The sequence below is a fragment of the Watersipora subatra genome, chromosome 6, assembly GCF_963576615.1.
Source record: "Watersipora subatra chromosome 6, tzWatSuba1.1, whole genome shotgun sequence".
NCBI classification, from domain to species: Eukaryota; Metazoa; Bryozoa; class Gymnolaemata; order Cheilostomatida; family Watersiporidae; genus Watersipora; species Watersipora subatra.
Genome location: NC_088713.1, coordinates 25,604,369 through 25,627,637, shown reverse-complemented (window position 1 = coordinate 25,627,637; position 23,269 = coordinate 25,604,369). Strand labels below are relative to the sequence as shown.

Sequence of the window (23,269 nt, the reverse complement as noted above, 5' to 3'; positions counted from 1 at the left end):
ATGTACAAAGCATCATATACATGCAGCAGTTAGTTCTCAATTGAGTGTTAGCAATCAAGTAAGGCTAAAAACCTATAACGTCTTCAGCCAATGAATCTAAAAATTCTGTACCAAGTTTCTTAATTTTAAAATTTCATCTGCTCTAATTTAGCAAGGCGAAGGTATTTGGAGAGGAAAGAAGGTCATTCATGACAGTCAAGGCTATTTATGTATGTATGGCGAAGAAAAAGAGTATGGCTGCATGTACGACCTTGAATGACATCAAACCCAGAAGGAAAAGTACAAAGAACAGCGGAGGGTAAGTGACCGGCACACCAAGAATATTTTACTCAGGCTATTATAAGAGATATTTTGGACAGCAAAACTCGGTCATTGTATGTCCAACATATTTAGACAAGGCTATCATTTCATGTCTTTGCAAATGCACAGATAGTATAGTATGGATTTCACATAGAGATGATAAATAATATTTATTACTTTTATGGATTTTAATTTGTCTTATTTCTGAAATAGCTATCTTGTAACAAAAGCACGCGTGCACATTTATGTTATTGTAAGCCTGAAATCAGAGAATGCTGTAAATCTAAGTCTACACTACTGTGAGGGTTGGACATGTCTAAGCTGTATTCGATACTTTGCTTTCGGTCTCACGGTATATCAAAGTTCAAAAACACTTTTTCTTATTTTAATTTATCTACACTCTCATAGAAATTTGGTAGAATTGCAAAAAAACAAGGACTTGATTGGAATGCTCAGATACCATATCCTTAATCCAATAGCCAGTGAAGTTTACGGCAATCTGTCTCATTTTTCTTGAGAATTTCTCATCTCGAGGCCTCACACATGCGCCAGATAGTATTATATCGCAGTTCACACCTTTGGTTAAACTTGGACGTAATATTTTATTTTACATTTAATATTTTACACCTAAAATTTGCAAAAACAATCATTAAAAGCAAGATGAAATGAATGCTTATTTTAGAGCCCTGGCAACAAAGCCTTTGTTTGGACTCTTTTGCCAATTTGAATTTGGTTAGATTGTGCCCACAAATATAAATATTATGGCGCCTTACAGTGCCTCGCGTTGCGCGTTCACAACTCGAGTTGTACAACTCGAGTTGCACAACTCGAGTTCATCAAAACCCAAGCCGAGTTCTTTCATCAGCAACTCGGCTTGAGAACATCTCACCATTTCATTTTCTCTAGCTACGGTATATTTTTATATGGAATTTTTTTGGTGCATCAGTAAACGTCGTTGACATAATTTCTATGTTTGTTTATTTTCGGTGTTCATTCAGTTTCCTGTCAAGTTCTAGAGATATAACTCTTTTTTCATTTGAAATAGAAGTGGCCCGGCTCCCACATAGATTGTGTTTTAGTTTGCTTCTTACATTCTACAATTGTTTTTGTCTCGTTATATTTATAGAAACAAATATGCGCAAATATCGCCTATATATATAATTTAAATGTGTATATATATTTAAATTATTATTATTAAATTTCTGTAAATGAGACACCCCAATTACTCACTTTGTTTTCTTTACGAACCCGTGTTAGTTTTGTGTAACACAACTCAAGTTCATCAAAAACCCAGGCCGAGTTGTACAACACGGCAACTCGAGTTGTACAACTCAAGTTGCGAACACGCAACGCGAGGCACTGTAAGGCGCCATATAAATATGCTATACATGTTCATAAATTCATATATGTTGTCACATGGTGTCGATATACGTAATTTACATATTGTTTATATTTTCAGTCACAGAATCCAACAAAGAGACCGCATCCTCAAGACAATACATCTGATAGTAACGCGAAGGTACTCACTCACATAACCAGCAATAAAATTTTAGGCAAATTGTGCAATATTAATTATGGTTAAATGTGGAATTTCATTGGTAGGCGGATCTTCAAGCCCTTTATAACCCTAGGTTAGTAGCTAGAAAAACATGAAGTTATAGTAGGATAATGCAGAAGAACTCCTTGTGTAGGCAGGATTAGGTTTTAGAAACAAATTATTTGCTGCCAACTGCGATATTTGTTAAGTTGCCTGTTCACACCCAGCCAAACGTTCAATGCCTCGAGCATTCTGATTTATAGCTCAAGATAAGGAGGAAACGCAGTGCTTGCTCAGGACGGGTAGGAGTAAGAGCAGAGGCTATGCGAGCTTCCATAGATGTGGGGAGCATCTACAAAACGCCACAAGCGACAGCATTATAGATGTAACTGAGACACCTGATGTTACTTTCATACCTAACAGTCTGGTGAGTAATATTTAGTAACTCAGTTTTAAAATTAGAACCCTGTTGCATGATGCTTTCGTGTCACTTTAGTGTAAGTGCTCAGTGTCTGAAGTGGAGAGAGTTGTGCAGCAATGCTCCCAAATCTCTGATTCCAGATTTGTAAAGCATATCAAATCACTGGCATGCGTTTTGCTCCAAATCAAATCACTTAGAAGAGTGACGACTCAGCTTTGAAAAAAAATGAAATTAAAACCATCATCCACTATGTAATTGATGGCTTTATTTGATTTAATTTACAAGCTGGGCAATCCATTTTCATGGTGCTTTGATGCCAATCTCATGATTGGTGATTTGATGTGATTTGCAAATCTCTAATCGGGATTTGGGAGCATCTCTGGAGTTGTTATCAACTCTTTGAGAAGTTGATAACAAGGTGCCACAACACCATCCGATTCGTTGACTGAGTACTTGGACTAATGTCGTTGTTGTCTTCTACAAGTCAACTCTATGGGCTAAGTCGGTTGAGCAGTGTAGGATCGGAGAAGATATATGAAGCAAGGAAATAATTGTGAAATAAAACTATTGTAAAAACAGTAATAAAGTCAGGAACTAGCAAAAGCAGATTTGCCCGGTTCTTTGAGATCGCCAAATTAACTTCCAGCTAATCACAATGTCCAATGCAAATTTCCAATCTACTTCATTGAATTAACAAATAATATTCCTGTCAAAGTCAAAAATCGCCTCAAAACAATGCCACTTAAATACTGCATTCACAGTACTTTACAAGTTCAAGGGGATGTAAATACACATGCTATGATTGTTTTTATTTTAGATCAAGGATCTCCAAGAGGAGTTTGCAGGGAGTAAGAAATGACAGAGCAAAAATGCTTCCTGAGTCCTGAGGCTTTATAATACATACAATATCTAGATAGGCATAGAACAAGTTTGTTTCCTATAGCTGTGGGTGAACTGGCAATGAAGGGAGGGCACGCCAGAGGGCATCTGGCGTGCCCTCCACCTCATTGCCAGTTCATCTGCAGCCATAGAAAACAAACTTGTTCTCGATAGGAATACTTTTATATGCAAAAACTTGAACTGTTTCAGCTAGATACTGTGCTCAATTTTGAGTGAATATATTGATCAAATTAAAACATACCTGCATACATACAACATTCAAGACTTTCATCACTGATTTTTTTTTAAATAACCCAGACTTATATTCACTTATTTTCACATATCTACATCTAGTATATGTGGCCCTTTTCTACTGTGTTACTCTGTTCTCATTTGTGCTTGTTGAAGGCCTTTTATGGCTTTGGTGCTGATGTGGTAGTAATTAAGTTATGCGCAACATTTTCTTTTTATATCAAATAAAGTAAAATTATTAAACTTAACAATTTATCATAATAGATTCGTCCGATAACTGAAACAACCTACTTCCTATGATTGTTCCAGTGGTCCATCACCAGACATTTTGTCATTGCGCATCGACTTTTTAAACAATGTATGCTGTATAATGTCAGCAATGCCAATAGATATACATCACGCTAAAGGTTTTGTGTGCTGCCCTCTGATTTTCCAGAATTGGCTACATTGTGCTTGTGGAGGTAACGGGAGAGCTGCTAACAATGATGCACAACAATTGCCACATGCATTATTTATATTGGAGCAAGAAAATACATCTTGCCAACAGTAAGAAAATATTTTTTGCCCAACAAATCAAGAAAATTTTTTTGGTTACACAATGCTGTACATAAATAATAAATATATAAGCAAATTGACAAATGAATACCTACAAAGTGCTGTCATGTTCAAAATCTAAATAAAGTTAGTTGTTGGAGAAGTCGGTGTTTGCAGAAAAGATACGATAGACTAATTTCTTCTGTTGCCTTTTCACAATCTTTGTCTTACGAGACGCTAACATAAATAGTTACACTAAAATGAAATAGAATCTTCTTTAGCTCTCAGAATGGTAGCAAAGTAGACAATTGTTTCAATGTGCATTTTATTTGGTTAGAACATAATCAGAAATATTCAATAACTTATGTAATATCGCGTTACATACATGTAAGTGCAATCATATTAGAACGTATGTAAGATATTTTTCATACACACTGTATAAACGAATACAGAATAATTAATGATGTATTTTTGAGAAGACTTTTTTCCGTTTCGTGAGCATGTTACTATTTCGTCTTAACACGACAAAACGTAGAGTTTTGTGCCCGTAATCAACCAGATCTCTGGCACCACAGTTTTGATTAAAGATTTGCCTAAAACGATGTTTATGCTTTATTTTGTTACAAAAAATAAAAAGATTACAGACTCAATTTCTAACCGACTAAACATTGGCACTTGCTTAAAACCTCGTCGCTTAGTGCCGACAAAACATTTGCATTTCCGGATTAAGCTCCACCTCTACAAAACGACCCAGAAACTGACCAGGTTTTGAGCCACTGCAATTATACCTGACCCTAGTAGTTTCGGTAGTTACGACAGTATTCCGATGTTTTATACATAGAGTTATCTCCCCCTAGAGTGATAACTACACGAGCGTTTCCGCTGCCAACAAGGAGCGTCTAGGCCACGCCCCTTTTTTGTGCTAGTCAGTCGTAGTGATTGACTAGATCAATAACATCAGCCATGAGAAGGGTTCAACAAGGATCTTGAATTTCCAGTTAAGATAGTAGTTAATGCTCATATTAAAGAAATGGTGATTATAGTTTATTACTCTAATATGTGCTTCTCATTTAAAGCAATTCAATACCTACCAGGGATCGCTAAACATATTATGGAAATGTTTATTTTTTCATTTCCATCAATGATATACAGCCCCCCACAGCCCCATACAGCAATGATATACAGCCCGCTGTATATCATTGTTTCCATAAACATAAATATTTCCATAATGTTAGGGAAATGGATATGGAAATTTTATTTTAGAAATATAGAAATGTTATTGAAATGTAAATAATATGGAAATGTTATGGAAATAATATGGAATTGAAGTAGGGAAATGTTATAGAAATGAAAATGAATTATGGAAATTATATAGAAATACTATGGACAAGAAGAAGGGTAATGTTATGGAAATAGAAATAATATGGAAATGAATTAAGGAAATATTATTGAAATGGAAATAATATAGAAATGAAGTAAGGAAATGTTATGGAAATAGAAATAATATGGAAATAAATTATGAAAATTTTATAGAAATGGAAATTGTGACATACACGTAATCCCTGATACCTACATGCCTTGCAAAGGCACTGAATAGATAGTGTTAAGTAATTGAGTTAATGCAATCAGTTACTCATAGATAAAATAGATAGTCATACTGGGGTTGTATTACATTAGTGTGATGGGAAGCTAGTCGACTGCCATCAACTATGAGCTGTACTACCCGAGTTGCTCGAGGAATAAAAAAGTCTTTGGACAGAAAATTTATTTTTATATAACATTTACCATTCTAACTTTTAAACTTCATATAATGAGAAAATATTTTTAAGCAGTTCAAATGAATTAAGAGGGTAAAGAAAACAACCGTAAAGGTTTTCAAGCTTCTTCAAAAAACTACAACTTTTAAATTTCATATCATGCAAGAAGTGTTTTGTTGAAATAAATTAGGAAAAAAACTGTAAATGTGTTTTAATATAAAATATTTCGCAAGTAATGGCTAAATATAATCTGTTTAGTTATGATTACAATAAAAATTATTTAATAAATAAAGTAATAAAAAAGTCTATTTTATTTTTAAATAATTTTAATTTAGTATAATTAAGTATAATTTATTTTTATCTAACATATAACAAAGTTTGCCACTCTTTCAAGCTTTTTGCTTGCTTACATCAAGCAAAGATGTCCACTAACTAGTGGACATCTTTGCTTCAAGCTAGTCTATGTATTTGATTTATATGTATTGAAATCTAATATTACATGCAAGGGCTGTGTGTGGACTGTTGGTCAATGAATCACTCTATCACCATACAATGTCAATACTTTCAGTTGATGGCAGTCGATTAGCTTCCCATCACACTAATGTAATACAACCCCAGTATGACTATCTATCTTATCTGTGAGTAACCAATGATATACAGCCCCCATGTGTGGGGGCTGTATATCATTGGAGTAACTGATTGCATTAACTCACTTACTTAACACTATCTATTCAGCGCCTTTGCAAGGCATGTAGGTATTGAATAGCTTTAAAAAAATCATATATTAAAGTAATAAACTATAATCATCATTTATTTAATATGAGCAATAATTACTATCTTAACTGTGGAAATTCATGATCATTCTCATGGCTGATGTTATCGTTTTGTCAATTACTACGATTGACTAGCACAAAAGAGGGGTGCGGCCTAAACGCTCCTTGTTGGCACCAGAAACGCTCGTGTTGTTGAATGCACAGTTTTCACTCTAGGAGGAGATTACTCTATGGTTTTATATCTATTGGGTGGAAGCAAACAACTACAACATTTATAAGCTTTCCGCTTCAATCAAGCACACATACATCGCGTGTGTAGACTATGGAGATTATATAAGATCGTTAGGTAGCATTAATTATTTCACTGAATGGAAAGTGTAAGGATATCAGCGAAGCGTGAATTTTCACGTAATGTTGGCGTTGTCATGTTAGTGCCATCTTAAATGTTAACGTTCAACAAAGTTCACATTGCAGTTATTTGGTATCACATGATTAACCATGTCTTACCCTGCTGTGTTCCAAGTTCAAAATACATGGAAATGTGATTACAAGCTCTTAAAAGCCCCAAAACTAACAGTTAATCACAGACAACACAAAAATGGCGTAGATTGGAATCTCTTGATTCCGATGATGTTATCACACAATGTAGTTGCTGTTTTGACACAAGTGGTTATCACATGAAATTTAGGCCCATAAAAGGCTCAATATAAAACATCTCGTAGCACTAGTTTATGAAAGACCCTTCGAGTTCTACCGGGTAGCCCTATCAAATATAGATGCAGTTTACAGTTTCATTTCAGCCTGATCTAATCGTCTATTCATAATCTGATCATGTGACCCATACATTCTGCCAAATAGCGTGAACAATTTCTGCAGCATTTTTCGACTATCACAGGTGCCCAGCAGGCTGCTCATGTTTATCAGAAGATGATATGCACTCCTTCGAGGTAAGGTTAAAAAATTAAACAAATTTTTACGGTAGGCTTTGATATATTAGTGCTCAAAGTGACAGCATTGCAATGGTGATGAAGAAGAGGCATTTGGACAATATACATGGTTCTATTGAATGCGTGAAGGATATTTGTGAAACTATTTCGACAAATGAGGTGGCATGAAAGCGTAAACAGAAACCATTGTGTTCCGCTACGCCCCATTTGAGCTGTTATGGAAGGGATTTCCAATATATGGCGTTTTCGTGATGGCTGCAATTAACTGTTTGTTTTTGAGCTTTTAAGACCTTTTAGGAACACTCCCACAAATGTTGCACCTACATCATAGCAGAGTAAGACATGCTGATTATGTTGATACCAAATAACTGTAATGTGAACTCTGTTGAAAATCAACATTTAAATGAGTCCCGTTTCTTGCCGTTTAGTAAAAGCCTACCTGAATTTATTCTTGCCACTCTCAGGGCTGTATTCCATGGTTGCTTGTTGAGGCAGCAAGTGTTGGGTGTCTATGTTATGAACATCTGGGGGATTGGCGGCGGTGTTAGCCTCAACGAGGTTCGGTGCGGCACCACGAAGCTCTGGAAATTTTAAGCATCAACAACTCTCAAAGTATACATAAATGCAATTCATTGTAAGCATCAAAATCTACATAAATATATTGTTTATGGTTCATGGAAAGCAAAACTTTTTCTTTATTCAACGAACGATAATATAATTATGACATAAAACTCATGACGCTACAGATTTCTGTAACGGACATTGACAGCACAAAAGCTATTACTTTTTTGTTGCAATAGCTCTTGTTCTGTCAGTGTGTCCTTAGGGAGAAATCTTTGACAACTGATTCTGTTTTTATTTCAATATCTTTATATATGGGTAATATTAGAAAGTTATTTATACGAGCCCTAGTGCTCCTTATCGATGTTATGATTAGGAAAATGTATGTTTGGGGATCTTCTTCACACCCCTACCATAAGCAGTAAAGTTCAGTTTCCACGTCTTAACAAAGTCTCACAAGATCACTCATTTGGCGAGATTGCCACAGAGATAATATAAACAGCTAGTTGCTCGTAAATTAGTTGTGGGAAATTCCAATTGAATGAGCTTAGACTGCAATTTATAGTACTTACCCGACAAAAATCACTAGATGGTTGGGGCGGCTCAGCCAACAAGTCACCCCAGGGAATTCGGGCCTGGCCACACCTTCCTGTATAATATTCTAACAATTTGTAAGGTAATTAGCCGTTCGGCTGGCATAGCAAACAAATAGTAGCAACTTAAAAATGTTGGTAATAGTTATTTTTCATTCTGGTTTTATTATCTTTTAATAAAATTCAAAATTTCTGTTACGATTTCGCTCATTAAGACCGGCCGTAGTCATAAATTAGATATGTGGAGATTTTGTTTGCAAATTAAAAAAAAGTTTTGTGATGTTATACTGTCAAATAGTGAAATATTCATAGTATATACTTAGGTATAATTTCCTTGAGGTTTTCTAATGAGCAAAAGACAATAATGCAACACGAATTAAATACGAAAAACTATTTCTTAAATTATTTTAACAAATAGCATTTGTCTGTTAATTTTTTATTGTATATAAAACTAAACATACTCTAAAATTCTATTTCTAGATTTTAGGTGAGGTATAGGTTTATAGATACTGTTGAGAAAAATAACTGGTACATTTATGTAAAAAATTCTCAAAGAGAGTTAAAGTTGTGTATATCTTATTCTTAGATAGAGCAAAACATTATGAAAACTGGTAATTAATTTGAGTTTGTGTTATATGACAACAATCAAAGAAATGCTACTGAATTTTAATCAAAAAATAAATAATAAAATAGTTGTATTTTACCAGTTCTATTTGTTGTGTGCGGTAGGACTTTTAACCGAGTCTCCCATGAAACAAATAAATGTTTGGAACTCTCAAAGTGGCTTCCTTTGCCAAGCAAAGAAATATTTTTCCAGGCTCTAATATTGTCAATTTATTCTAGAGATTTCTCTAAGATCTATTAAATATCTCTAATTCTGACACTAGTTGTCTTCTCCTGTTTTATGAACGCTCAACTCTCAGTTTAGTAGTTGTCTTGCCTCGTTTCGTCACCAAGGTTCACTTTTCAATAGTATGAAGAGAAGTTTCCGTTTTTCCATGCCTAGTTCCTAGCCTTTCCTGAACACCAATGATGACTTTAGTGTGCAATCTTGAATATTGTTGTATCAACAGCAGATTGGCCTACTTCACGCTTTGATATAATGGATATTTAACAGTTATAGTTATAATAATCCTCACTTGTGCAACAAACTATTTAAAAAGATGGTCCAAACAGTTTGTAGCATATACTGAGCATCTAAAGAATATGATCGCAATTAGAAATGCTTCAAAAATGTATTAAAATTAGTCTAGTATTTGTACTCGGCCACTTGGACTGTTAGGTCTGCTCTCTCCTCATTTCATCTCATTTATTCACTTTAAGATGTTCATTTTATACAAGCTATTTTGGAATAATTTGTTGAAGAATAATCTACTTCAATTGACTTTTTGTCAGCAATGTACAAGCTATTTATAAATGCTGACTAAGAATAATGCAACCCTTTTGCTGTGGTTGAGCACATTACCTTTTTTAGGGAAGACCATGGTGTCTTGAAAACAGTCATTTTACCGAGTGTATAAATTATATAAAGGGCTGTATTTCTTTTGTTGTTAGCGTTTAAGATCTAGAAAAAATTCCTAGAGTATATATTTTACTCAATACTTTCTGCTTTATGAAGGTCATACTTAAAAGTAATTAAACAGGGAAAAATTCTTAAAACCTATTTTTCAGAGGCTCCGTTTACTTATAAAGCCCGCCATTTGAGAACATCCGTGATTAAATAAAATGTCATGAAAAACTTAGTTAACAGGTCTGTTTATATGTGATTTATAATTTACAAGGACCACCTTTACATAGCTAGTACAAAATACTAATGTATTGTGCATAAAATATAAAAAACTAAATTTAACCCAATGTGAAAAGACACAATTATCATAAAATGCAAATGCTAAATTTTAAGCTCAAGCTATGCAAATCTCACTTGCATGATGTTTGTCATACAAACAAAGTTTGCCGTTCTCTAACGCAGGTGCTGGAGCAGCAGTCTCCTAAACCAAACATAAATTAAACCAAGCTAAACCAACTCAATCTTATATAATGATGTATATCAGCAAGCTAGCAACTCAATCTCATATAATGATGTATATCAGCAAGCTAGCAACTCAATCTCATATAATGATGTATATCAGCAAGCTAGCAACTCAATCTCATATAATGATGTATATCAGCAAGCTAGCAACTCAATCTCATATAATGATGTATATCAGCAAGCTAGCAACTCAATCTCATATATTGATGTATATCAGCAAGCTAGTAACTCAATCTCATATAATGATGTATATCAGCAAGCTAGCAACTCAATCTCATATAATGATGTATATCAGCAAGCTAGCAACTCAATCTCATATAATGATGTATATCAGCAAGCTAGCAACTCAATCTCATATAATGATGTATATCAGCAAGCTAGCAACTCAATCTCATATAATGATGTATATCAGCAAGCTAGCAACTCAATCTCATATAATGATGTATATCAGCAAGCTAGCAACTCAATCTCATATAATGATGTATATCAGCAAGCTAGTAACTCAATCTCATATAATGATGTATATCAGCAAGCTAGTAACACAATCTCATATAATGATGTATATCAGCAAGCTAGCAACTCAATCTCATATAATGATGTATATCAGCAAGCTAGCAACTCAATCTCATATAATGATGTATATCAGCAAGCTAGTAACTCAATCTCATATAATGATGTATATCAGCAAGCTAGCAACTCAATCTCATATAATGATGTATATCAGCAAGCTAGTAACTCAATATCATATAATGATGTATATCAGCAAGCTAGCAACTCAATCTCATATAATGATGTATATCAGCAAGCTAGCAACTCAATCTCATATAATGATGTATATCAGCAAGCTAGCAACTCAATCTCGCTGGCCTAATGGGCATGGAGCAATCTTTATTCCGAGATTTTAAGATCTATAGCCGGAATGACAGATATACGACATACTTTGAGAAATATATCGATATAAGTATTCTGGTGAGATACAGTGGTCCGTCGTTTTCCTGTACAGTTGACACCTAAAATCAGTTGGTTGGTTTGATGTAAACAAATGTGATGTGTCAAAGATGAATAGGTTATTAAATTTCCTTTACACAGGCGTTGTCTTCATAGGCCATGGTAGTTTATGGTTTTCATGCCAAAATAAGCTTTGCTTGTTCCAGAACTGATATCTGACATGTGTCTCAAAGGTTGGTGTGTGCTTCTATTATTCTTTAGCTTTGTGATGGGCTCTGCCTTTTTCTCTTTCTACTGATCACCATGTTATACACAGACCCGCTAGTGATGACTTAGTTAGCTGACTAATTGTTACTGAGCCATGCTGGCCTTTTGATGTTCTTTTTGGCAGCCTTCCATTGCAATATTGCATATAAATTTGCATTCACACCCGCTGATTTGCCAACATAAGTTTCGGTGTCGATACCTGAACGATTTTATGGAAGTTATTGGTCCAAATTTCCTTTCAAACTGAGGCGGGTTTGGACCCATGGGCGACTTTACTATTTTTTGCAGGATTGAATAACTTGAACTAATACATTTTTAGTGAGTCAAGATTTCCATTTTGTCATAATAACATCGACATAATAACTGAAGCTGATGCTATTACCACTGCTTATAGATAATGCAATGCTTTGTATGTGTGCTATTTTCTGGATTCTATTTAAAGCCTGATTTTATTGTAGTTTATCTACTGTTAAAATATAAAAATACTTGAATATTGTTAGTTTTGATTGAGCAGGTTTGTAGCGATGAATTATTTTAAGGTCACTGCAAGGCCATCTACATCGTGTCAGAGTCTGAGTCAAACAATCTTCATCTTTTACATCCCCAGTACATTTTCAGCTTGGTCATCATTCTTAGAGTTTGTAACACAAATTGAGTCTGTAGCCTCTTTTAGATTATAATTAGCTACTACAGGGATTATAATTAGCTACTACAGGGATTATAATTAGCTACTACAGGGATTATAATTAGCTACTACAGGGATTATAATTAGCTACTACAGGGACTATAATTAGTTACTACAGGGATTATAATTAGCTACTACAGGGATTATAATTAGCTACCACAGGGATTATAATTAGCTACTACAGGGACTATAATTAGCTACTACAGGGACTATAATTAGCTACTACAGGGATTATAATTAGCTACTACAGGGATTATAATTAGCTACTACAGGGATTATAATTAGCTACTACAGGGACTATAATTAGTTACTACAGGGATTATAATTAGCTACTACAGGGATTATAATTAGCTACTACAGGGATTATAATTAGCTACTACAGGGATTATAATTAGCTACTACAGGGATTATAATTAGCTACTACAGGGACTATAATTAGTTACTACAGGGATTATAATTAGCTACTACAGGGATTATAATTAGCTACTACAGGGATTATAATTAGCTACTACAGGGGTTGACTACCAACTGAATAACTAGCTGCTAATTTCCAGCAATAAACTACATTAACTTGAGAGCACAACAGCTGACCTTTGACATCACAATTCACTCTGTAGCATATATACTGCACTTTATAGTTTGTATCTTTTGGTTGTAATATAAAATATTTTAAAATACAAAATGTATGTTTTTTAACATTTTAAAGTATAAAATACAATATGTATGCTTGTTTGAATACTATATTTATATGTTTAAAATATCAATAAGTAGACTTGATGGAAAAAGTTATGAATGAAAAGTGATAAAGAAAACCTCAATAATATATTTAATGTCCAACCATTTAATTTCAAATAAATGACAAACTCTTCTCCAAGTGCAGCAAGATGAGTATTCAAATCTATGTAAAATGTAAAAGTTGGACTCGCCAAATGCAAATGCTTAACAATGATAGAAGCAAGCAAAAACATTGCTCATTATATAGTAGCCAATAAGCTTATGGCGACTAATGAGAGACAAGATAGAGAATCAGCAGCTGGGGAATCAAACTTAGAGGTTCAGAATACCACCATCTGCACTACTCGACCACCTTTCCATATTTAAGAATACTTGTGCACCTAATTATTACACATGACCATCTCTTACAGCTCATGAACATACGTACATATGTACGTAACAAGTAATCTTCTATCTGCCATTAAATCTCTCAGTAAGTAGATTCAACATCCTTATGACCATCTCCTGTTAGCATTGTTTAAACCAGCCCATGCGATTTACAGCAATTAACAAAACAAATATTTTAAACAAATGAGACAAATGCATTATTGTTCATAGAGTTGAAGGTGAATACTATAAAGTATGATTTAACTATATGACTCAAAATCAGAAACAGACATGGGACAATGGTCACAAACTGGTACAACGGCAGTCCCATGCACCATGAGAAGTTGTCATGTGTAATAAGTATACACACAATTATTCGTAATTGCAACCAAGTGGTCGAGTGGCACAGACCGTAGCAAGCTTAATTGGGAAGTTGAATATCTGGTTTAGAATGCCATGTGGAAAATCTTTTGTACTAATGCTTTTAGGTGGACAGAGACAACTCCTATTTTAGTACATGTAATAAAAAAGTGGATGACAATTACGACACCGAGTTTCCACCATTGTCGTCGCAGAACAAAACCCTTAAAACGGAAATGATAGCCCTAAAAAGGGCTGAGGTGGTTGGTGAGACTACTTGCACTCAAAAATCGATTTTGACTGGTAGCCCGAGAGGGTCACTGTCGTCCCCGATAGGATCTACCGATGGGCGAATGGTCTTGGACCCGACTTCATGCTTGTAAAAGCGAATGAGCAGTCAATCAGTGTGTACCCGTAATTGTAGACGTCAGAATGCGCAAGAGTTGATGACGTCTTTTCTAAGCCTATAATCCGGCAGCTTCAAATTGCTAACTCAACGGATCTATATTACGTTCATCGCAATTCAGACAAAATTGAATAGTCATTTATAAGGCGCACGCTTAACACTTGTTCAATGTAGAGTGTATGTACATGTATGTGTGATACTAGCAAAATTTTTTTATGTTAACCATTTATTACCATATTGTTCTAAGATTTGCATGTTACTATACAGACACAAAAAAAATTATTAATACTCGTATTGCGTGATTAGTTAGTGACAAATGTTATCGTTTTTGTATTCGAAATATGTTATTGTGGAATTGGTTGACCTGATTACTGTGCAGCCAATCAATTTGTGGATTTTTCTTGGGATTGCTATATAACCTGCCAGTTTGATCATTGTTGTTGTGTTACTGCTTGGTACTGAGAGATATAACACCAATAAAGATACTGCGTTCTTTATAATAAGCTCTGTTTGATTTTCAAAAGCAAATAGGGTATAAAATTCTTGTCACTGTTTCTGCCTTTAGCATTGTGATATTAGCCAGCGTATCATAGCTGCTTTCACTATAAATGCTATTGACCGAACATCAAGAATTATTGCGCTTGGCTTGCTAGGGTGTAACAATTGAGAGAAGTCACCTTCGAGTCTGTTATCGGCTCACCATCGAGTCTGTTTATCGGCTCACCATCGAGTCTGTTTATCGGCTCACCATCGAGTCTGTTTATCGGCTCACCCGAGAGTCTGTTTATCGGCTCACCATCGAGTCTGTTTATCAGCTCACCATCGAGTCTGTTTATCGGCTCACCATCGAGTCTGTTTATCGGCTCACCATCGAGTCTGTTTATCGGCTCACCATCGAGTCTGTTTATCGGCTCACCATCGAGTCTGTTTATCGGCTCACCTTCGAGTCTGTTTATCGGCTCACCATCGAGTCTGTTTATTGGCTCACCATCGAGTCTGTTTATCGGCTCACCATCGAGTCTGTTTATCGGCTCACCCGCGAGTCTGTTTATCGGCTCACCCGCGAGTCTGTTTATCGGCTCACCCGCGAGTCTGTTTATCGGCTCACTCTCGAGTCTGTTTATCGACTCACTCTCGAGTCTGCTTATCGGTTCGCTCTCGAGTCTGTTTATCGGCTCACCCACAAGTCTGTTTATTGACTCATCAAGTTGTGTGAACTCGCTCTTGAGTTGGGAGTTGTCTATCCTTGTCGAGTAGAATTTACTTCACTGGTGGCAGCAGTGGGATATTTCTGCTAGAGCAATCTAGACGAACCCAGAATGCCTACACGCACTCGACGACAGAGGTTAGAAAAGGAAAAGTTAGAGATAGAGAGGCTAGAAATGGAACGGGGGTGTCGTGACCATTACAGTGGTGATAAGGAAGAAATAGGGCGACCACACATGAAGGCAGCTGTCCCACCACATCATCCAATCCCCGCACCCACATTTGATGGAACAGAAGATGTAGACACATTCATCACTAGCTATGAAGCCATTGCTAAACATAATAGATGGAGTGATGCTGAGAAGAAGCTACGTATTCGGCTATTCCTAAAGGGCCCTGCTACAATGGGAACTAATGGCGACTCATGTGAGGAAGTGTACGATAAGCTACAATCGCAGTATGGACTCACTACAGATATGGCAAATACTCTTTTGCGGAGGTTGAAGTTAAAACCTAAAGAAAGCGTTCATAAATTTGGGGAAAAAGAAATGACATTGGTGAAAAAGGCGTACCCAAATTTAACGACTGATCAACAGGATCAACAAGCGAAACAGGAAGTTCTGTGTGCAGTGTCAACAATGCCACAATTGGCATGGACATTACGGTTGTCACCACCAAGTTCTCTCGCAGAGGCAGTTGATATCATCCATAAATATCGCTCAATGACAACTGCCGATGTAGGGATCCACCGGTTAGAGACAGAGGACGTCCAAGACCTGAAGAAGCAAATAGAGCTGCAGGCTGAAGAGTTTCGCAACTCTCAAAAGGAAATGCTGGATAAATTTGCTTCCATGCAAATGGAACTAACCCAGAAATTGGTGGAATCACAAAGACAGTTGGCAACCTCCCAGCGTGAGCTGTTAAATGGACTGGCGGCTAACCGGAGGCCTCGAACCACCAAGGACATACGCTGCTACAATTGCCAGGGTTTAGGACATATTTCTCGTGACTGCAGACAAAAGAAGGCGGGAAACGAATCAGTTCAGCAGTCATAGGCCCCGGACAAGCTGAACCAAACCTAAGGGGTGACACACTAGTTAGTTTCTGTCAACCTTCCGAGGCCACATCGTATTATGTTCGGGCTCAGGTAGGAAAGACAAAATTTACGCTTCTTCTCGATAGTGGTTGTTTCCGATCCATAATTCCTAAAAGAGTCCTACAACAGCTACCCCCGTCTTCCTTCACCCACCCCCTACCTGTTGAAGGCCAGGGTGTGCTTGCAGATGGCCAACGAATTCCATTGGAAGGGACAACAAAAGTCACATTGAAGTTGGGCAATGAAGTATTTGTAACGAACTTCATCATTGCCGAAATAGATAACCATATCCTGCTGGGTTTTGACTTCTTCGAGAACTTTAACTGCCAGATTGATTTCAAGAACAATCAGCTGGTCTGCCAAGGACAGAAGATCGATTGCTGCGCTGCCAACGGAGAGCCCTTGCAGGTCAAGGTCCAGGCCAAATACACTACATCCATTCCACCCCGTAGTGAGAAGCTCGTTCAAGCTAGGTTGAATCGCGTTTGGAGGCATGGGGCAGCGTGTATAGAGCACACTGGTGGGCTGCCAGGGCTAGTAGTGGCCTCATCCATACATCAACCGAAAAATCAAGATGTCTGTATACGCATAATGAACTATTCAGATGCGGAAATTGAGCTGAAGTCGGGACAGGTCATCGCAAGCTGTTCCATAGTTGGGGCGGTGGAAAATAACCCAAACGTGGGGCCGACCATCGGAGCGCTTCCGGAAGACCTTGAGAATGCTTTTCAACAATGGTGCCATAGGTTGGACGATAACCAAGTAAAAAGGGCAATGGGGTTATTGCAGAAAAATCAGTCAATTTTCAGTACAGGCAAGTATGATCTTGGAAGGACGGCTGTTGTCCAGCATACCATTCCTTTGGTTAGAGATGCACGACCCATCAAACAAAGGCCTTATCGGCATGGCCCGGTTCAAGAGGCAGAAAAGCAAGTGCAAGAGCTCAAGGAACATGGCCTAGTCAAGGAGGGCCATGGCGCTTGGAGCTCCCCAGTTGTGTTGGTGAAAAAGAAAGACGGCAGCTGGCGCTTCTGTGTGGACTACCGTAAGCTGAACGAACTCACCACCAAGGATGCATACCCTCTCCCTAGAATTGATGATAGCTTGGATGCCTTGGGTGGTAGCAAGTGGTTCAGTACTCTAGATCTTGCCAGTGGCTATTGGCAAGTGGAGCTAGAAAGTTCTGCCAAGGAAGCTGCCGCTTTTACTACTAGATCCGGTCTTTGGGAGTGGCAAGTTCTTCCTTTTGGCCTTACCTCAGCACCATCTACAATCGAACGATTAATGGAAACAGTTCTACGGGGCTTGCATTGGCGCACACTGTTGATCTACCTAGATGACATAATTGTGTTCTCTGCCGATTTTGACACTCACCTAGAACGCTTAGAAGAGGTCTTTCACAGACTCCAGGCTGCCGGATTAAAGCTGAAGCCATCTAAATGCACGCTTTTCGGGGAGAGGGTACATTACCTGGGGCATGTGGTGAGCGCTGATGGGGTGGAAACCGATGCGAACAAAATTGAAGCTGTTAGCGAATGGCCCTTGCCCAAGCATAAGTCTGATGTCAGGGCCTTTCTGGGCACTTGTGGGTATTACCGCAGGTTCATTGCAAATTATGCAGAGTTATCTCGACCACTCAGCCAGTTGTGTTCTACCCGAGCAGAATTTTGCTGGGACAACGAGTGTCAGCATGCCTTTCAGACTCTCAAGAATCATCTGACAACTGCACCGGTGCTGGCCTATCCGGACTACTCGAAACCATTCATTCTAGATACGGACGCAAGCCAAGTGGCTTCTGGAGCGGTCCTGGCACAAGAACAAGGTGGTCAAGAGAGAGTAATTGCATACTATTCTAAGATGCACTCACCGGAAGAAGCGAACTATTGTGTGACGCGGCTAGAGCTACTGGCTATTGTGAAGGCCCTAAAACATTTCCGTCCGCAACTATATGGACGGAGATTTGAGATACGCACTGACCATGCCAGCTTGCCATGGTTACTGCGAGCTTCAACGCCGACAGGTCAGCTAGCCCGATGGTTCGAGGTACTCTCGGAATTCGAATTTACCTTGAAGCACCGCAAGGGGCTGAAACATAATAATGCAGACGGACTAAGTCGGCAGATCTGCCAAGATTGCAAGCAATGCCAACGCTACCTTGTTCCCGAAGCATCCCAAATACAGCCAGTACGCATTGATGCAGTATCCACTCATCTAGCGGGACAGCAAATTGATTTGGCCAAGGCTCAGGAGTTGGATGAGCACATTAGCGATGTGTATCATGGGGTCCGGGAACAGAAACCCCCTTCAGACCGGTACCTGGGATGGCAGGCAGAAAAGCTAGTTAAATTATGGGAGCACCTAAAATTAGACGAATCTGGTGTGCTGCACGTAGAGTTGCCTTATCAAAGTAGACGAGTCTCAAGGGTGATATGTCCCCGTGTTAAACAAGCAGAGGTAACACAGACCGCGCACCAATCTGCCCATCTTGGTTTTAATAAGACCCTGGCCATAATCCGCCAAAATTGGTTTTGGCCTGGCATGACGAGTTATGTCAGGAAGTGGGTGAATGGATGTGTTGCTTGTCAAAAAGCAAAACCAGCACGCCACCGACACTCTGATCCCCAAAACAAGCTGGGGGCCGGAAGACCCTGGCAGGTTATTGCGGTAGATTTATGTGGGCCCCTGCCAGAGACTACTGACGGTAACACCCAGATTTTAGTCCTCGCAGATCATTTCACCAGATGGTACGACGCCATTCCAATCCGTGATGGGCAGGCCTCAACAGTAGCTAAGGTTCTAGATGAGCGAGTGTTTAGCTACTTTGGGATCCCTGAAACAATACACACGGACCAAGGAGCACAGTTTGAGTCAGCTCTATTTAGGGCCTGCTGTGAATTATGGAACTGCAAGAAAACCCGTTGCGCTCCCTATCATCCCCAGGGAAATTCGATAGTGGAAAGATTGAACCGGACACTGGGAAATTCCTTGAGGGCTATGCTGGCCGAGTCAGAACACCAGGAATGGGATCGCCTAGTGCCCCAAATCATGCGGATCATACGGGCTACGCCACATCGAAGCACTGGAGAGACGCCCAACTCATTGATGCTAGGGCGAAATGTCCGACTGCCGCATGACCTCCTGGTCAACTACCCAACCGGGTTGGATTTTACAGAGGACGAGTATGCTGCACAACTACAAAAAGACATGCAGACCGCATACATAAAACTACGACAGCATCAAAAATGCAAACCTCGGACGGATGACAGTGAAGAAGAGCCAAAATTTGTCAAAGGTGATCAAATCTGGCTCAAATCATACTTTAAGACAAAAGGTAGAGGAACAAAACTTCAACCCAAGTATGTTGGGCCTTACCGCATTACAAAATCTCTGCCCTATCAAACGTACGAAATGGAGCGAAACGGAAAATTGTCTGTACAGCATGAAGGCCGGATTAAACTGTACCAGGAAGCTGGTACAAGCGCTCCTCCGGGAGAGAATGCTCGGGCTCGCAGACCAAGCTTTGTGGGAAGTGCAGAAGAGGTAGCAACTAGTTTTGAGCCCGAACCCCCTGCCGCGGAAACGTCAGTGAAGCCAACCAACCCTGACGTAAAGCAGCGATCTTCTAGGGTAAGAAAGAAGCCAATGCACCTACAAAATTATTGGCTCAACAAAATGCAAACAGACAATGATAAGCTATCAGCCATTCTGGGACAGAATTCTGCCTTAGGAGGGGACAGTGTAATAAAAAAAGTGGATGACAATTACGACACCGAGTTTCCACCATTGTCGTCGCAGAACAAAACCCTTAAAACGGAAATGATAGCCCTAAAAAGGGCTGAGGTGGTTGGTGAGACTACTGGCACTCAAAAATCGATTTTGACTGGTAGCCCGAGAGGGTCACTGTCGTCCCCGATAGGATCTACCGATGGGCGAATGGTCTTGGACCCGACTTCATGCTTGTAAAAGCGAATGAGCTGTCAATCAGTGTGTACCCGTAATTGTAGACGTCAGAATGCGCAAGAGTTGATGACGTCTTTTCTAAGCCTATAATCCGGCAGCTTCAAATTGCTAACTCAACGGATCTATATTACGTTCATCGCAATTCAGACAAAATTGAATAGTCATTTATAAGGCGCACGCTTAACACTTGTTCAATGTAGAGTGTATGTATGTGTGATACTAGCAAAATTTTTTTATGTTAACCATTTATTACCATATTGTTCTAAGATTTGCATGTTACTATACAGACACAAAAAAAATTATTAATACTCGTATTGCGCGATTAGTTAGTGACAAATGTTATCGTTTTTGTATTCGAAATATGTTATTGTGGAATTGGTTGACCTGATTACTGTGCAGCCAATCAATTTGTGGATTTTTCTTGGGATTGCTATATAACCTGCCAGATTGATCATTGTTGTTGTGTTACTGCTTGGTACTGAGAGATATAACACCAATAAAGATACTGCGTTCTTAATAATAAGCTCTGTTTGATTTTCAAAAGCAAATAGGGTATAAAATTCTTGTCACTGTTTCTGCCTTTAGCATTGTGATATTAGCCAGCGTATCATAGCTGCTTTCACTATAAATGCTATTGACCGAACATCAAGAATTATTGCGCTTGGCTTGCTAGGGTGTAACAATTGAGAGAAGTCACCTTCGAGTCTGTTATCGGCTTACCATCGAGTCTGTTTATCGGCTCACCCGCGAGTCTGTTTATCGGCTCACTCTCGAGTCTGTTTATTGACTCACTCTCGAGTCTGCTTATCGGTTCGCTCTCGAGTCTGTTTATCGGCTCACCCACAAGTCTGTTTATTGACTCATCAAGTTGTGTGAACTCGCTCTTGAGTTGGGAGTTGTCTATCCTTGTCGAGTAGAATTTACTTCATACAGATGAAATTGTTTACAGTATTAAACAGTTCTAATTTCAATCAGTTTAAACCCTAGAATCTATTCTCATTCCCTTTAAAAACTCAGTATATAAATACCACACATTCACTGCCTATATTTCCCCCATGATCTTAAGTTTTTCCTGCACAGTCCTGTCACCAGTGGCAGCTGACAAGTCTCAACAGGTACATACATGTATGCTGTAGTAATCACTGTAGGTGGGCAGGCCTCCTCACATGCGGCTTTGGTCTACAAACAAAGAAATACTTGAAAATCTCTAACGAGGTTTGATTCAACAGAAGTTGTCAGCTCATGTTTTAGATGAAGAAACCAAAGACATTAATTTTTCATTAGTGTTAAAATCAGAGATGGACAAAATTTTAGCGGGTTTTATCTAAAAGCAATTGAATTGTTCTACCATTCGCAATTAGTTTTGATGTTTAAAGTGATCTGGCTGCCAGGGTATTTCATGATTAAAATTGACAAAATTTGATCGCGGTTAAAATGTGTATTGCTCAATTCTCATCGTTTATATGGCAGCCGCTAGCTTGTACTGCCTCAGAACATGCAATTGCACTCAATCTAATCTAATTGGTTGTCTCAATCATACAATCATCTGCAAGTTGAAAAAATTCAAACTACATTTCACCTCTTTTTAAACATTTTCAGTTGGCCAAAAATAGTTTTTCGATATTTATTGACCAGTCAAGATTTAGGTTATTTTTTTGTGATAATCGGTTGGGTAAAAACAAAAAATTTTCTGGCAGCGAATTATTGTTAGGATGAAACCTTCTGGGTCTAAACTTTAATTTCAATTTACTAAAATATATCAACTAGTAAATTTTACTGTTAATAATTAGTGAGTATTAGTGAAGAGCTGGTAAATTAGAATAAAGAATAAACCATTACAAAAGGAAACTAGCTGAGGTTATCTCAATGGTGAATACTGTTAGTAAAATCTTACAATGTTATCAGACACGGCTTGTCATGCTTTACATCCTGCACTTTAATAAAATAATGTAGCTAATATTTCATATTATTTATTGTTACTCCTTGTGTTTAAATAAAGTAAGTTGATAATTTAAGTTCTACGAGAGCTCTCAGCTAGCAAAGAGATAAGGACAGAGAGCAAAAGCTTTAAAAGATATGCATAAAATAAATCTATGGGCATCGACTAGCGAGGAGACAACTCCAGCTATTCTTACCCTCATTATTTTTCATTTGGTTGGGATGTGTTTTGGGAACACCATGATGTACTTACAGGTAACTTCAAGAATTTTTGACTTTATCTTCGCAACATTTCATGGATTATTATTACATAACCTAGTAAATCATCTAATGATCATACCTTGTGTTGACCCAGCCCAACTGTCAAAATTGAAAAGTCAAGGTGGCCCACTGGTTGAAAAGTTTACCAACCGTTGCCCTGAAAACTCATATTTTTGAGACAGAGGCCACTCATTCCTGCTGGTAAAATATAGCTACATGAATGTGTATTCCATTATCTTCACTATAATATAAGCCGGGGTCGTCGGTGCGTCTGTATGTCCAAAGTCGTGCTAAAATGTTACAGAAAAGAAATGCTTTCACCAAGATTTGAACTCACACCCTTAAGCTTGGCTACCCAGTGCATTATTACCTGCACTAATTGACTGCCTTAGCATAACTAGTTATTAATAAAATTATCCTCGATGATCCCATATGACAATAACTAGTCACATTGCTAT

At 38.0% G+C, this 23,269-nt stretch overlaps 1 long non-coding RNA gene across 1 annotated transcript; it reads left to right on the top strand.

Annotated features, from left to right (window-relative positions):
• The first annotated feature begins 204 nt into the window (after positions 1–204).
• LOC137398720 (uncharacterized) lies at positions 205–2,360 on the top strand. The gene is made up of 3 exons (XR_010979002.1): positions 205–298; positions 1,760–1,819; positions 2,101–2,360. It is a non-coding gene; the product is annotated as an uncharacterized lncRNA (long non-coding RNA).
• Positions 2,361–23,269: the final 20,909 nt, after the last annotated feature.